The sequence below is a fragment of the Atractosteus spatula genome, chromosome 5 (assembly GCF_055471065.1).
Source record: "Atractosteus spatula isolate fAtrSpa1 chromosome 5, fAtrSpa1.hap1, whole genome shotgun sequence".
Taxonomy (NCBI): Eukaryota; Metazoa; Chordata; class Actinopteri; order Semionotiformes; family Lepisosteidae; genus Atractosteus; species Atractosteus spatula.
The window spans coordinates 15548239-15561300 of record NC_142710.1 but is presented as its reverse complement, the minus strand read 5'-3'; positions in this window follow the sequence as shown (position 1 = coordinate 15561300).

Genomic DNA, 13062 nt, shown 5'->3' with positions numbered 1-13062 from the left:
AGTTTAATGTCTAGTGCACATAGCTGGAAGGGAACATTTCTCACAGAGTGCTTATAACCATCACTGTTAACCTTTTCCTTCCTGGATTTTTAATAAACGAATGGAGTGTTCTTGTATTAAATGAAACACCTAGAAGACGTAGACCGTGAGTATGTTCTGTATCTTTGACGTTAAAACTGATACCAGTCGAGCTGTTTATGCGCTGGCAAATTCAGAAACAAGTGCTTGTCCACAAGTAGTGGGTATCTTCTTTAAAGCTCCTCTCTGGAAGTTTTGCTCTCCATCAATGAATATTAATTTTTAATATCAGAGTGGTCTAATATTTCTGACACGCATACAAACAGCAGATATGATTGCAACTGTATCATGCATTTAATCTGGCTTTGTTTCAAATGTACCATTTGATCTATTTTTTTTATCTCGTTTATCCTTTTGAAAGATTTCCAACATTCCGCTCATTTGTGTCAAAAGGCTCCTGTCTAATTCGACAACGAAGGGGTTAAGGCTCTCAGAACAAGGTGAAAACACTCAAGTTCTGCAGTTTCTAAATTAAACAGCACACAGGTAAAAAGGGTACGGTACTGAAATATGAATTAGCATGTGGGCTATTTACGGTAGGCGTGTCTTCATGTAGATGTGCAGTTTTGACAAAATGGTAACGTTATTATTATCATCATATCTTAATTGTATGTTTAGCAGTACTAACGTAAAAAAGAGCACAGGCTGATTAAGAAACAAGTATACCAAACTAGATCTTACTAACCTTCGAACACTGTCATCCTTCCTTAGAGTATAATACACTCTTTCTTTTAGTGTCTTAAATTTCAGATTTATCTAAACTTTGAATTCGATTATTTTTATAAAATACTAACGAATTTATATCAGACCAGTTTTATTATAAGTGGAAATCAAAAAACACATTGTTATTAGTCTTTGTTTTGTGATGAATATGCACACCTTAAAAAAGACCATAAACGAAAATGGTTTTGTCAAAAAAAATAGTTCTGCAACCATTTAAGTACCGAAGATAGCAAACGTAGGTTACGTGACAAAAGTCTGATCTAGAAGGTTTCTTATCATCATTAATGTTGCTTTAGCTGTTTTTGATGTGTATGTGAGTAGTGTTCATGTGTGATTACAGCCTGTATAACCCTCAAAAGCACTGAAACATGGAAGCAACCATTGCAAAAAACAATATCTGTAAAGTAAAAAAAACAAAAGAATTTGACAGTTATAATAACTCTGAAAATACAGAACATTGAAACTGGTGAATTCTGCGAAAATGTTGACTTCTTGAGAATTAATGTGTTCCACTATCTTTTGTGACCTAGCTTATACATTAGAGTTGATTCATTGATTCGAGTTTCGTTTACTTTTCATAGAATACATTTATTAATTATTGATTAATTAATCTTGACGCATAGATATACACCCCCTGCGCGATATTCAGTGAAGAAACTCAGTCCATGGGTGTTTAAAAAAGACAATATTAAATCAGGTGAACAGCGAGTTCATTACCTCTGGCAAAGCCATGCTATAATAGGCTTAATTACATAGGTGCGTCTTTAATAGGTGTAACAGTTCTCCTCCGGGAATAGTGGGAAAATCGTACATGTTGCTAGATAATTTTAATGTCAACATCTACAGCCAAACCGGCTATGATAAACCATGGACAGTAGACATTCATGATAATATATATAAAACGAAAATAAAAACGCATATTATTTCTTAAATTATTTTTTCCAGTTAGAGTACTGCGTCCCCTGATATATTCGTTAAGATATTTTTCTCCCTGTAGCCTAAGTTTACCTGTAGCATCATATTTATTGCTGAAGGATCAAGAGGGAAACCATGATTTTCCTGCTAGATAATATCCGGGTCTCTCAAACTGAAGAACCATAATTATTTATTCGTATTAATTGTTGATATCCAAAACGGGAACAGAACCATTTACGTTACAAAAAAAAAAACTATTTTCGAAAACAAATGGGTTGAAATATTACCGTTACACAGCAACCTCACAGCTCCAGAAGACCGTGCCGGGAAGGCGCCGTGTTTTTGACCATGGCCTGCTTAAACAGAAGTAACCTTAAAAGTCAGACAGAAGCCTCTTTCAGCACTCTTTCAGAGTGCAGACGAAAAATTATTCTGGTTATCTGATTTTTATTTTTTGTAGCTAATAAATTATAAAGAATGCCTTCAAATAAACATTCGTTCTTTATACATAGATTGTTTATAGTGTTTTTTAGGTTTATTCACATTACCTAAACATTTGTAGATACATGTATCTATGTATATTATTTACATTTTTATATAATATACATATATTTACTATAAAACGGAAAATATTTTCAAAATAAAAAGTAGTTATTTAAAAAATAGAAAGTCGTTTTATCCCTATATAATTAATTTATATATAGTCTTCGGAAAAATGTCAATCAAACATCTCAATACTTTGCACAGTGGATTAATGTTATTTTGAGTAAGATAATTACAGTAATGAATTCACAATAATATTTAAAAATGACAACGGGTGAAGGAGTGGATCACTAGGGTGTATTTAATAACCCTGTCTGCATCTGTCTTAGTAAAAATACTGTCAAGTCAGCACTCCAAATCTAGTCTAGCTCTAGTCTGAGAGCTGACAAGTATCTGGGAAGACACAAGATGATATGTTCCGGAAACAGCGATGTCGCACAACAGACATTCAGAAAGCAACAACACTGGTATCTGTTAGGAGTTAAATTTGAAAATCACAAACTAGAGTTTGTCTTTCCACGCCATACTGGCGGTTATATTAATCTGAATTACTACGTACTATTACGGGAGGGAAGCTGTAAATTTTCAGATCCTATACATCGAATCGACTCCTACGGTAATTGGCGACTTGTTAAACCTAAGCCGGCAGCGAGGTGTGTTCATGAAGAGGGCGTCTCGCAGGACATGGGGTTTCAGTGCGAGTGAAACTGTACGGTCACAGCCTAGTGATACTGAAGAACTGCAGGACTCGACCCCCGAGGAAACTCGGCGCTTTGCTTTTCGCACATGCTGTTTGAGAAATAACACTGAAAGTGAAAATCTTGACTTTCAGAAATCAATCGCAGCCTCTCTACTTTTTTTGCATTTCACAACTAAGACCGCCAAAAAAGAGAAAGCGAGTATTTGCCGGGATGTTAATTAGTGCACAGAGAGAGATTTGCAGAATAAGGAGTAAGAATGTTTTTTATCATATGCATTTAACATGACTTACAAGCACAAGGCATGAGAGAAGCAGCTGCCAAAAGGAGGCCTGTGTGGTTCATCGCTTATTGTTTTTTCTCTTAATGATCCCAGAGCCCCAATCACCCCCTTGTATGTGTCTCCCCAGCACCACTGGGCAGGATGTTTCATGCTCCTGCCCTGCTTTGTGTAAAGAAGGGCCTGCTGCTCAGGTTAACTGCTTTAAATCCCTGCGATTTTTCCTGATCCTCTGCGTTGAGCTGGAAGTAATGGTCTGATTTTGTGAACTCTCTTTTTTATGTAAGAGTTCCGACATTCCGAAAATTCACCCCAGAACAAAGAGATTCTGTTCCTTTCATGTGTCTGCATGTGACATGACTTTCACACCAGTGCTCTCTCTGCTGGACTCTCTCCGGGACATTTAGTGATGAGCTGGCCACAAGCTGCTGCACAGCAACGGTGTGCTCGTGGGTAACCGAGGTTGAACCGGACCCCCATCCCTGCAGTTTACCACGGCTGACAGGCAAGATTGCCCGATTGTAATAACTTCTCCTGGAAAATCCGTTTAACTATTGCGATAGCCCAAGTGGATTAAACACACAGTCCACCCATAGCAGAATTTCCAAGGTCTTCAATTCAAGTGCAAAACGTGCTTCCATTAGCCGACGTAAAAAAAAGTGAATCTACAGGTGAACTAACTGAAGAAAGCAGGCATTTCATTTCTCTCTCGCCCCGCATAGATGTGCCCTGCGAGACGTTTGCCCATAAGAGGCTCAGGAGAGTTTGGGGATGAAAAAATTAAATCCCCCTGTGTTTGTCTAGGTTTTATGTGAGTAAACATTGCATGGTTAGGCTATGGGAGAACAGCTAGCTCGTGTGCGGTTCTTAAGCTGCGTCGGGGTGATGAGGAGAGGTTACCCTTTCTCAAGCAATCGCTCACTGATACAAACGTCCTGTATCAGATGAAAATGCCGCAGTGCCACACGGCAAGCCTCAGTCTTCTTCTTGACCTATTTGGTGTTGTTTTTTCAGGCCCAAAAATAGGCATTGGGGAGTAGGTACAAACTGCCACAGCATTCTGCAAAGGCAGCTATAATAAAACCAGAGTGCTTGCCAGCCCAGCTCACAACACTGTCTCACTCCTTCTGGTGTCTAAGTCTCTGAAGGCATCTCCAGAGATCAGTACCAGAAGCCCAGCACTGCAGCCCTAGAATCACAAGTCGCGCAGGAACAATTTAGAATCATTAGGCTGATAAAACCAGACACTGGATTTGAGAAATCAAGTTCTTTTTCCATGAGAAAACCTGCGCCTCCCTGAGTCATATAAAGACTCTGACTTGAGTGAGGATGTCAAGCAAATGCTGGCAAATCCTCCCAGATTCTCAGGTACTTAAAGGTTCTTTCACCTACTGCGCATTTCCGTATTCCAGGGATCCAGAGAGGAAAATCCCGCTCCAGAGCAGGAATGCAATCAGAGATTCCGATCTGCAAGACCTCTGTCAGGAAATTCCTAGCTTCATGTGGAGACCACATCTCAGCCGGAATATGGAAAGCGCAGCACGCTGGAGTAAATGCCAGAAGTGTTTGGGAGCAAACGCGCAGAGGCGAATGCTCAGGTGCCGTCTTCCTCCTTCATTCCCAGTTTTGGAATGTATATCCTGGAGGAGCAGGGTGGATATCATGAAAATTGGCCTCTTAAGCCTGGCCTTTCCATTTTCAACCCAAAGAGGCTTGAGAACTACAGGACTAAAAGTCTCAAGGAAGACATGGCCTCTGGCCCCTTTCCAGTTATTTTCCTTCTGTTCTGTCTTATGCCACTAACTATTTCCCTTAAGGCTTTTTTAAATGCTAACTGCTGATTTCCTTTATTACCGTTTTCTTAACCTTTTTATTGAATAACCTATTTCCCCCCTCTCATTGCTCTGAGAGAGGTAATAAAGAATAGAATAATCTGCTGCAGGAATCCTTTCTGCCTTGATATTGCTCCGCGAGGAAGAGGATAACACTGTCGCTGTTTTTGTGAGCTGGCCTCTCTTAGATTTCACAGTTTTACACGAAGCCGATGGTATTTGGAATGTCTACCGCTTCCTACCATTTGTAAATCCTCCTTGTTTCGTCTATATTTAAAGAACAAATAAATCTGTCTACGCTGTTTGATTAGCACTGGAAGCAATTAAGGTTTGAAAATCTGTTAATTCTCCACACATTTACTGTGATGTTGTCTTTAGGTTTCCTAAAAGTCCTTGGTGTCAACTGCGAAGCCGACCATTTTCCGATGGATGGGAGTCTCAGAGGGAGCAAATGAATCAGAGTGGGATGTAAAGTGAAGGTATCTCCATTTCCCTGGGAGTCATATGCTGGGAGACTCCTTAACAGCCACACGAGAGCACAAGACTTCTTTGATGCCTTCATTTAACCTCTGGCTCTACTGCAGTATCAAAACTATCTGTTAGCTTTTGAGAGACCCAACCCAGAGGTTTGAGCATCTTGGCCGTCATTGGACGGGGTCAGAGCGGTGGCACTGTGGCTAAGGATCTGTGCTTGTGGCTGGAAGGTTGCAGGTTCAAATCCTGTGGCCGGCAGAAGAATCCTACTCTGTTGGGGCCTCTGAACAAGCCCCTTAACCCCAGCTGCTCCAGGGGTGCCATATAAATGGCTAACCCTGAGCTCTGACCTCAAGCTTCTCTCTCTCTCTGCCTGTGTGTCTCATGGAGAGCAAGCTGGGGTGTGCAAAAAGACAAATTCCTAATGCAAGAAATTGTATATGGCCAATAAAGTGATCTTATCTTAACTTCCAACCCAACAGTTGCTCCGGTGGCAGGTTCCCACGAGACAGAACACTGCCTTCCCGTCCGGAGCATTTTCTTGTTTTCCTGAGTGCAACCGATGGCACTCCCTCTTTATCTGGAAAATCCTGGATTAATGCTAATGGACGCCCATTGCCAAGACACTCAGGTCCTCAAAGACACAGCAGAAGAACAGGCTGCTCTGTCATGTGAGGCCACACTGCCTGCAAGTGGTTAGGGAATGGTAGGTGGTCATGGGCAATAGTACTGTACATCACATTCTCCAAACTGGTGACTCGGGGAAGCGGTTAGGCCTTCAGTTTAAACCAGCAATTGGTTATGCTGGTTCCAAGAAGCAACAAACGTTATGTGTAATTTTATGCATCTGACAGCCAGTCTTTGCGGTTTTTAAGTTTTTGGGTCCCATGCTAGCATATGACTGTCATGGTAATATGGAAGAGGATTCATTTGTTCTTCCCTTTCCTTCCTTTAAATTCAATTGGTCACCTATGATATGCTTCTGAGACATTTCCAGTCGGTTGTGAAGCCTCCTCAGAACACCTTGTGAAACCCTCTACAGTTTACCCCAGCTGAGAGTCTCTGGAGATAGGGTAGTTGTGCACCTTTACAAGAAACCAAAATAACTTGTATGCTAAAATCTCTATAAAATAAAATAGAGTAATATGTACAATATATAAAAGTCACGAACCTGAAGTTTTGCATTAGAACTGTTTGTATAAAAGACATTGTAGCATATAATTTTAATAATCAAAGTAGCACATTTTTGTACCATATAGAAAACAATGGTAATTATTGACATAATTCTAGCATATTTGCAAGTACTCCAAATAAATATCCAATCTTCTGTCACCCTATATATTTATCTGTAAATACATTAGTGATTTGTGAAACCTTTCCGTTCTTGATTATGTGTGCTTAAATTAGTCATTTCGATACTCTGTTGCTAGCTTATATCTTTGGAATGTCTTTGTTTACAAAATGACTGTTTTTTTTAAATTACTGAAACAAATAAAGGATTGATTGACTTCAGAATGAGCACGGACACTGGAGAAGAATGTCGACATGAAGATCTACCGGGATCTAAGACGATTCACTGGGATATTCTGGATTTTCTGCACAGCAGGAGCCCACCTTTAAAAAAAATACACAAGACTTGTTTTCATATTTCCTATTTTTAAAATGTACAATACTCTACAGGCACACATGTGCTTTACTCAGCACCAAAAGTGCCTTCGCGTATAAAAGCTAAAGAAAATCTCCTGTTCCAGAAGCAGCCTTGCGACCTTTCCTCGGGATATTCCTCTAAGGTTTCCAGTTTCAAATAGCTCTCATTGGTTTCAAAGGACATTTCTGCAGCAGCATGCAAGTGAGTAAACTGTGTCAGATGCTGTTAGGGAGTTTGAAAGCAGACGTGTCCGTCAAGGTCATTCCCCGATCTCCCAGCAGCACGGCGGCAGTCCGCACAGGAGTGTTTCTAGCCTTTATGAGTCCGGATAAAATCACTCAGCCGGTGCGTAAAAACAAGGAGCCGAAGCCGGAGCGACAATGAAATTAAAACACTGAGTTGAATGATCCGTACTCAGTTTGCAAATCCGATACAAGGCTATTACACTAATCTGACAGCAGTCACTCTAATGCCTTTTACTGTCATATGTAATAAAAAGCTAGCGCGCAGTTTTGTTTTTGTTGCTGTAAAGAGTAACTCAATCCCTCTTGTGACGTGACCCAGTTGGTCTAAGGTTAGTTGGCCAGTAAAATACGCTTCCCAGGAAAATACAAGGCCAAAGTTAATAGTCGTAATACAACATAAGGAAAATGGTGGTGTAAGCTCAACGTACTGAACTTTCTGCCGAATGAAAACTGGCTTCCCAATTTGGGTACAGTGGTGCAGGAATATTAATCCAATTCAAGGACTGGGTAATTTGTGCAGAACGAACGGAAGCTGTAAACAGGACAGGCAAGATCATTTAACGCAACATGGACAATGAAACAACCAAATGACGAAATAAAAACAGAATCAGAAATTCTAGAAATGCAACCGCTTAGGCAATGCAACAAGATGATTGGGCCACAAATATATATGAAGGTGACCTTGAAAATTCTTTATGGTTGTGATATCTAAGGAAAACAACAAGATGGCGAGAGAACACAATGTCCAGAGTACAGCCTGTTATTTGCAGGAGCGAAGAAAATTAATTAATACCCTGCTATCCTTTACAGAATAAAAACCCAAACAATTACATACAATACGATATTATATTTGCTAAAACATGACCCATATCTGTCGTTAATGTGCTGATGTGGTAAAATCAACCTAATCGGGCCAGAAATGGTTCATTTCCACAGCAGTACTTGCTACAGTATAACATATACATCGTGTCCGAGACCGCAGTTCCGTTTAATGAGGCAGAAGCAGTGTGTTCAACACATCGTGGAATACAGATTATCAAAGGAATTTATCTGTAGCTCAGTCGGGCGTCAGCTACAGTGAGCGCTGCTACCAGGACTACACTGCGCTCTCACCGGAGAAGGAAGCGCACCTACCCTAGAACCCTAAACTCTCCGGGGTCGGAGAGACACTGGGGAGCAAGTAGCGCTCTCTGCGAGGCGGAGTGCTGACATACAGGAGCGGGGACAGCACGCCCGGAACGGAAACCTGAACCCGGCCGTGAAACGTCGTCAACTCGCTCCACTATCGCTTTGATGACCCGTCAAATAAATGTGAAAGGCAGGCCGTAGTCTTTTTGTAATGAAAGAAATACAAGTGCCTCCGCACGGAGTGCCCAATTAAACTGAGTGATAGCGCAGGTAATTCATTCTGCTGAGCAGTTACAATCAAAAGATTAGATTGCAGACTTGTTGTGGCTGTCATTTAAGTAAATGGATTAGAAGCGCTGATGCTTTAATGTTATTAAAGTTATGTTATCCCTTTCTTTCTGGTACACAGATTTCAAATACTCTGGTTTCTAAATCTTTGACCCTTGCTTGTATCTGAAAATATGCTCGTTTTTTTTAAAATACTGGAATTCGCACAACCAAGGCAGAATCAACACTGAACTCCGGCAAAGGGGAGCTGTTTGAGTGGGAAGACATCAGGTTTCTCTCTACAGAAACTACAGAGCAGTAAATAAAGATTTTTTTTCAAAAGCGTACTTAACTCTCTGCCCTTGGGTGACAGACACAAGTAGAAAGTAACTTGACCTTTTATTTGACTTAACAAGAGCTTGACCTGACCTAATCAGTTTAAGGCTAACTTCATGCACCTTATCTCAGTACCGTACTGACATTCCTGCCAAAAAAACCAATCCTGGTGGGACTCCGATCCACAGACTTCTTAAAGAAAAACATAAAAACAAATACTGATGCAACATGGCCTGAACCAGCATACAGTACTTCCAAAAACAACACTGCTGAAGAAGATTAGGAGAGATGATGCCATAAAATGGCAAATATTGTGATGTAAAAAAGGTGATTGAAAGTAAGAAAAAAACTAACATTTAGTTGTTACTATTCACAGGTTATTCTCAGGAAACTGTACCTGGAACACCCAGTGTGTGTATACTCAGGAAAAAATATGTGATACTGAAGTAGTAAATGAAATATAACAACTCTCACAGGTGAAACTTTCACAGAGGGCTGTCAAGAGCCAGTGAGAGGCAAAAGCCTTGTGAGACTACAAAGAAAAAATGCTGTTTCTCTCACACTGCACTGGAGATGAATTTCAGATGTCCCCAGCAAGCAGGCTGCATGCAAAAATCAGAGAAATGTATGTTCCCACTAGAAAAAGAGGACTCGGTAAACTGAAACAGAAACGGCACTTAAGGTCCACCACAGAGACTTTCAATGGACAATTAAACTCATAATCTCTCTGCTGTGGTGGAAACAAACCAACATTCTTGAGGAAGAGCTCAGGACAATGAGAATGGTCACACAGGGTTGAAAATAGGGACGACAAACTAATTTTGGCCACTTTGTGGTCCAGTAAACAACCAAGGAATGTACTATTAGTTTCCGACACTCCATCCAATGGCCCAACAAGCACTAAATTATTTTGCACAAAAGCCTCTATCACAACAGCATTTAAAAAGGCCCTTCGACTGGCAGCAATTGTCTGGGTCTGTCTGATCATGGGGTCAGACCTCAAACAGCCCCCGTAAAACACGAGAGCTGGCATGCTCCCCACAGGGCCGAAGACCTGCTGTCGCTCACTTGAGGATTTAAACACATTCTTACTAATCGGTCGTTTTCCTATAAAAGCACACTGTTTCAGTCTGCGTACGTTGAAATGGTTCTGGTAAAATTCACCACATACTAGTCAAAGTATCAGTATCGAGACTTCCCATTGAAGGTCAAATGACTTGCTTCTCCTTCCTGGTTGTTGGTCATACAGTACTTTTTCTCTCAGGGCTGCTTCTCAGGATTTTCTATCCTTAGAGAGGTGCAGTCTCAGTGCCTTTATTTATTCAGTCATAGTTCCCAGACAAATTTTTAAAATAAGTCAAGTATTTACAACCAGTGCGTGATGTTTGAAATTTCCACTCACCATCAATGCTGTCATACAGTGACAAGATAACCGATCTAGAAATTTCTGACCATCTTGTTTTATAACACTAAACGGGCGTGAACACCTATTCGAAAAGCATATAAAACATTTATGTGGAAATCGATTACAGCTGCTGCTCAGTGCATGGTTCCCCAGCCTGGTGCCGGAGACCCACACACCTGCTGGTCTTTGGTCTAACCCAGCTCTCAGTCCCACAATTGAACCCTTAATTGACTTAATAACAGAATTAATCCAAACTGTTTTGATGTTTTCAACATGTTGGAGGTCACCTTTTAACTGCTGAATTTCCTAAGTAAAATAAAATCCCAAACGTTTTAGTAGAAAAAAAAAGACTTGCCATTATTTCAATCAAGCAACTTTTGTTTAGGTTAATTAAGGCTTCAATTAGGTAATTAAGCTCAGCTGCAATGAAAAGCAGCAGGTATGTGGGCCCCCCAGCAGCAGAATGGGGAACCCCTGGTTTAGGGTACAGTATTCAGTCACACAAAGCTAATTCCATTGACAGATTTTTGGGAAAGAGTTAGTGAACACCCTTCCATAGTTTGTTGTGGGCCATCATAAGAAATATTTCCTAAAAGCGTGCGATGAAAGGACTTTTTTGATCAGTGCAACTTCTGATCCAGAACGGAGAAATGTTGTGCGTCAGAGGCAGCCTGAAGTGGCATTATTAGAGATAATGCAGAAGTGGCATTTGGTAATCTGCTGCATATTTTCAATTAACATAGATGCTACTTGTGATTCCCCAATGCTTTCAACTTAATGTGCAATCCTATAGAACTGCAGGTACTGTGCAGAAACAGCCGGCAGGTTACATTGCTAACCTTGAAACGTTTAGGAGCAGGGGTCTGCAGCCCTGGACAAGTCTAAGCTATTGTCTTACATGTTTCCCAGGCAACTTTAAATGGCCAATGAGCGTATCTGGAAAGGAGGTTAACTCCTCCTAATTAAGTAATTGATTCCTCCAATCGAGTCATTCAGCTCAGCTCAGCTAGAATGAAAAACAGAAGACACTGTAGTTCCCCCCTCAGGGCTGCTGAAGCAGCACAGGACTACAATTCATTTGTTAATTTCATTGTAATGTCAGTACAAAATCATGTCTTTCATTTTTCTTCTTTTTTTTGCTGCGTTTGCCAAATATTTTGCTACAGTCACCGTTTACCTGCACAACACATTTCCCTTTTCTAAAATAATCGTGTCACACGTCTCAGTTTACTGAAGGTTTTTGACTAATTCGTTGGAAGTCAGAGGATACCTAAGAATGTAAGAACAGTTGTAAATGAGAGGAGGCCATTCTGCCTGTCTATCCAGATTGGTAATTAGTAGTTATAAATCTAACAGATGGGATAGATAGGCCAGATAAGATATAAAATCATATAACATAAGCTTACATAAAATGAAAACAATTCCTATGTACTTTGTCTCACATGAATGACAATATGTAAATTTACTGGAAAATCACGGTAAAGCTGTAAAGCTGCTGTTACCATTTCCTCTCTCTGCCCAAGCAACATTGACTTTATTCCAACCATAAAACAGGTGACTAAAAAACATCAACTATATCTTTCCACTGATTCAGTATTTAAGAAGTAAGGCAAGCTAATTTTTAGGCTCATTAGAATCAGATTAGGGCACCATAATGTCAAGAGATGAGAAACAGCACGCACAAAAATCATTTTCTTTTCAATCTGTGCAAAGTAACAGATTTGATTTGGTTAAAGGATATAATGTAGGACACAATATGTTTCTTTACTATAGAGAGAAAACATGAAACTTGCTCTCTATATATCAAGTTTCTTTGCTTTCTTTTTTATATAATTACTACTTGCGCCTACAACTAAAATTTAGTTGTGCAGGAAAATAGCGAGACTCACTAGTACAGTATTAGAAAGAACCACAGTGCCAAGCCATTATAAGAGCAACTCTTATTGGAACCAACCATAACTGGAAGGTCTACACATTAATGTGTTTAACAGAGCAGACTATCAGGCTGTTACGAAGCATTGATCAGGACCCTATGCAGACGGCAGAATCCGGAAGGGAGTGAAACAGACACAGGGAAGAGACGACTTGGAACTGGGCTGGTAGACGAACAGGGGGGCGTGACGACAGCGCACTGGTGCTTGGGGTGGGGCGTGGTCCAGGCGAACAAGTCTGAGGGAGTCTGGGGGGGGGGGGAATCCGGGGCGAAGTCCAAAGAGTCCAAAACCGGGAAAGAGACGAAAACAAGACACAGTTAAAAACTGGAACGGGGATAAAAATGGGGATAACGGGACCAGGCGCTCTGAGTCCCTGACTTCTCTGGGCCATGGGAGAGTAAAACCCTTCACACGAGTGTTATCAGCTGCGTCAGGTGGTGGGTCAGGCATGGACGTATCAGGAACAGCAGGATTCAACCTGAAGCACTACGTGATCCCAAACTCCGACTTCCGAAGGGTCAAAAAGCCACGTCGCTATTGGCCGCCACAAGCCCGT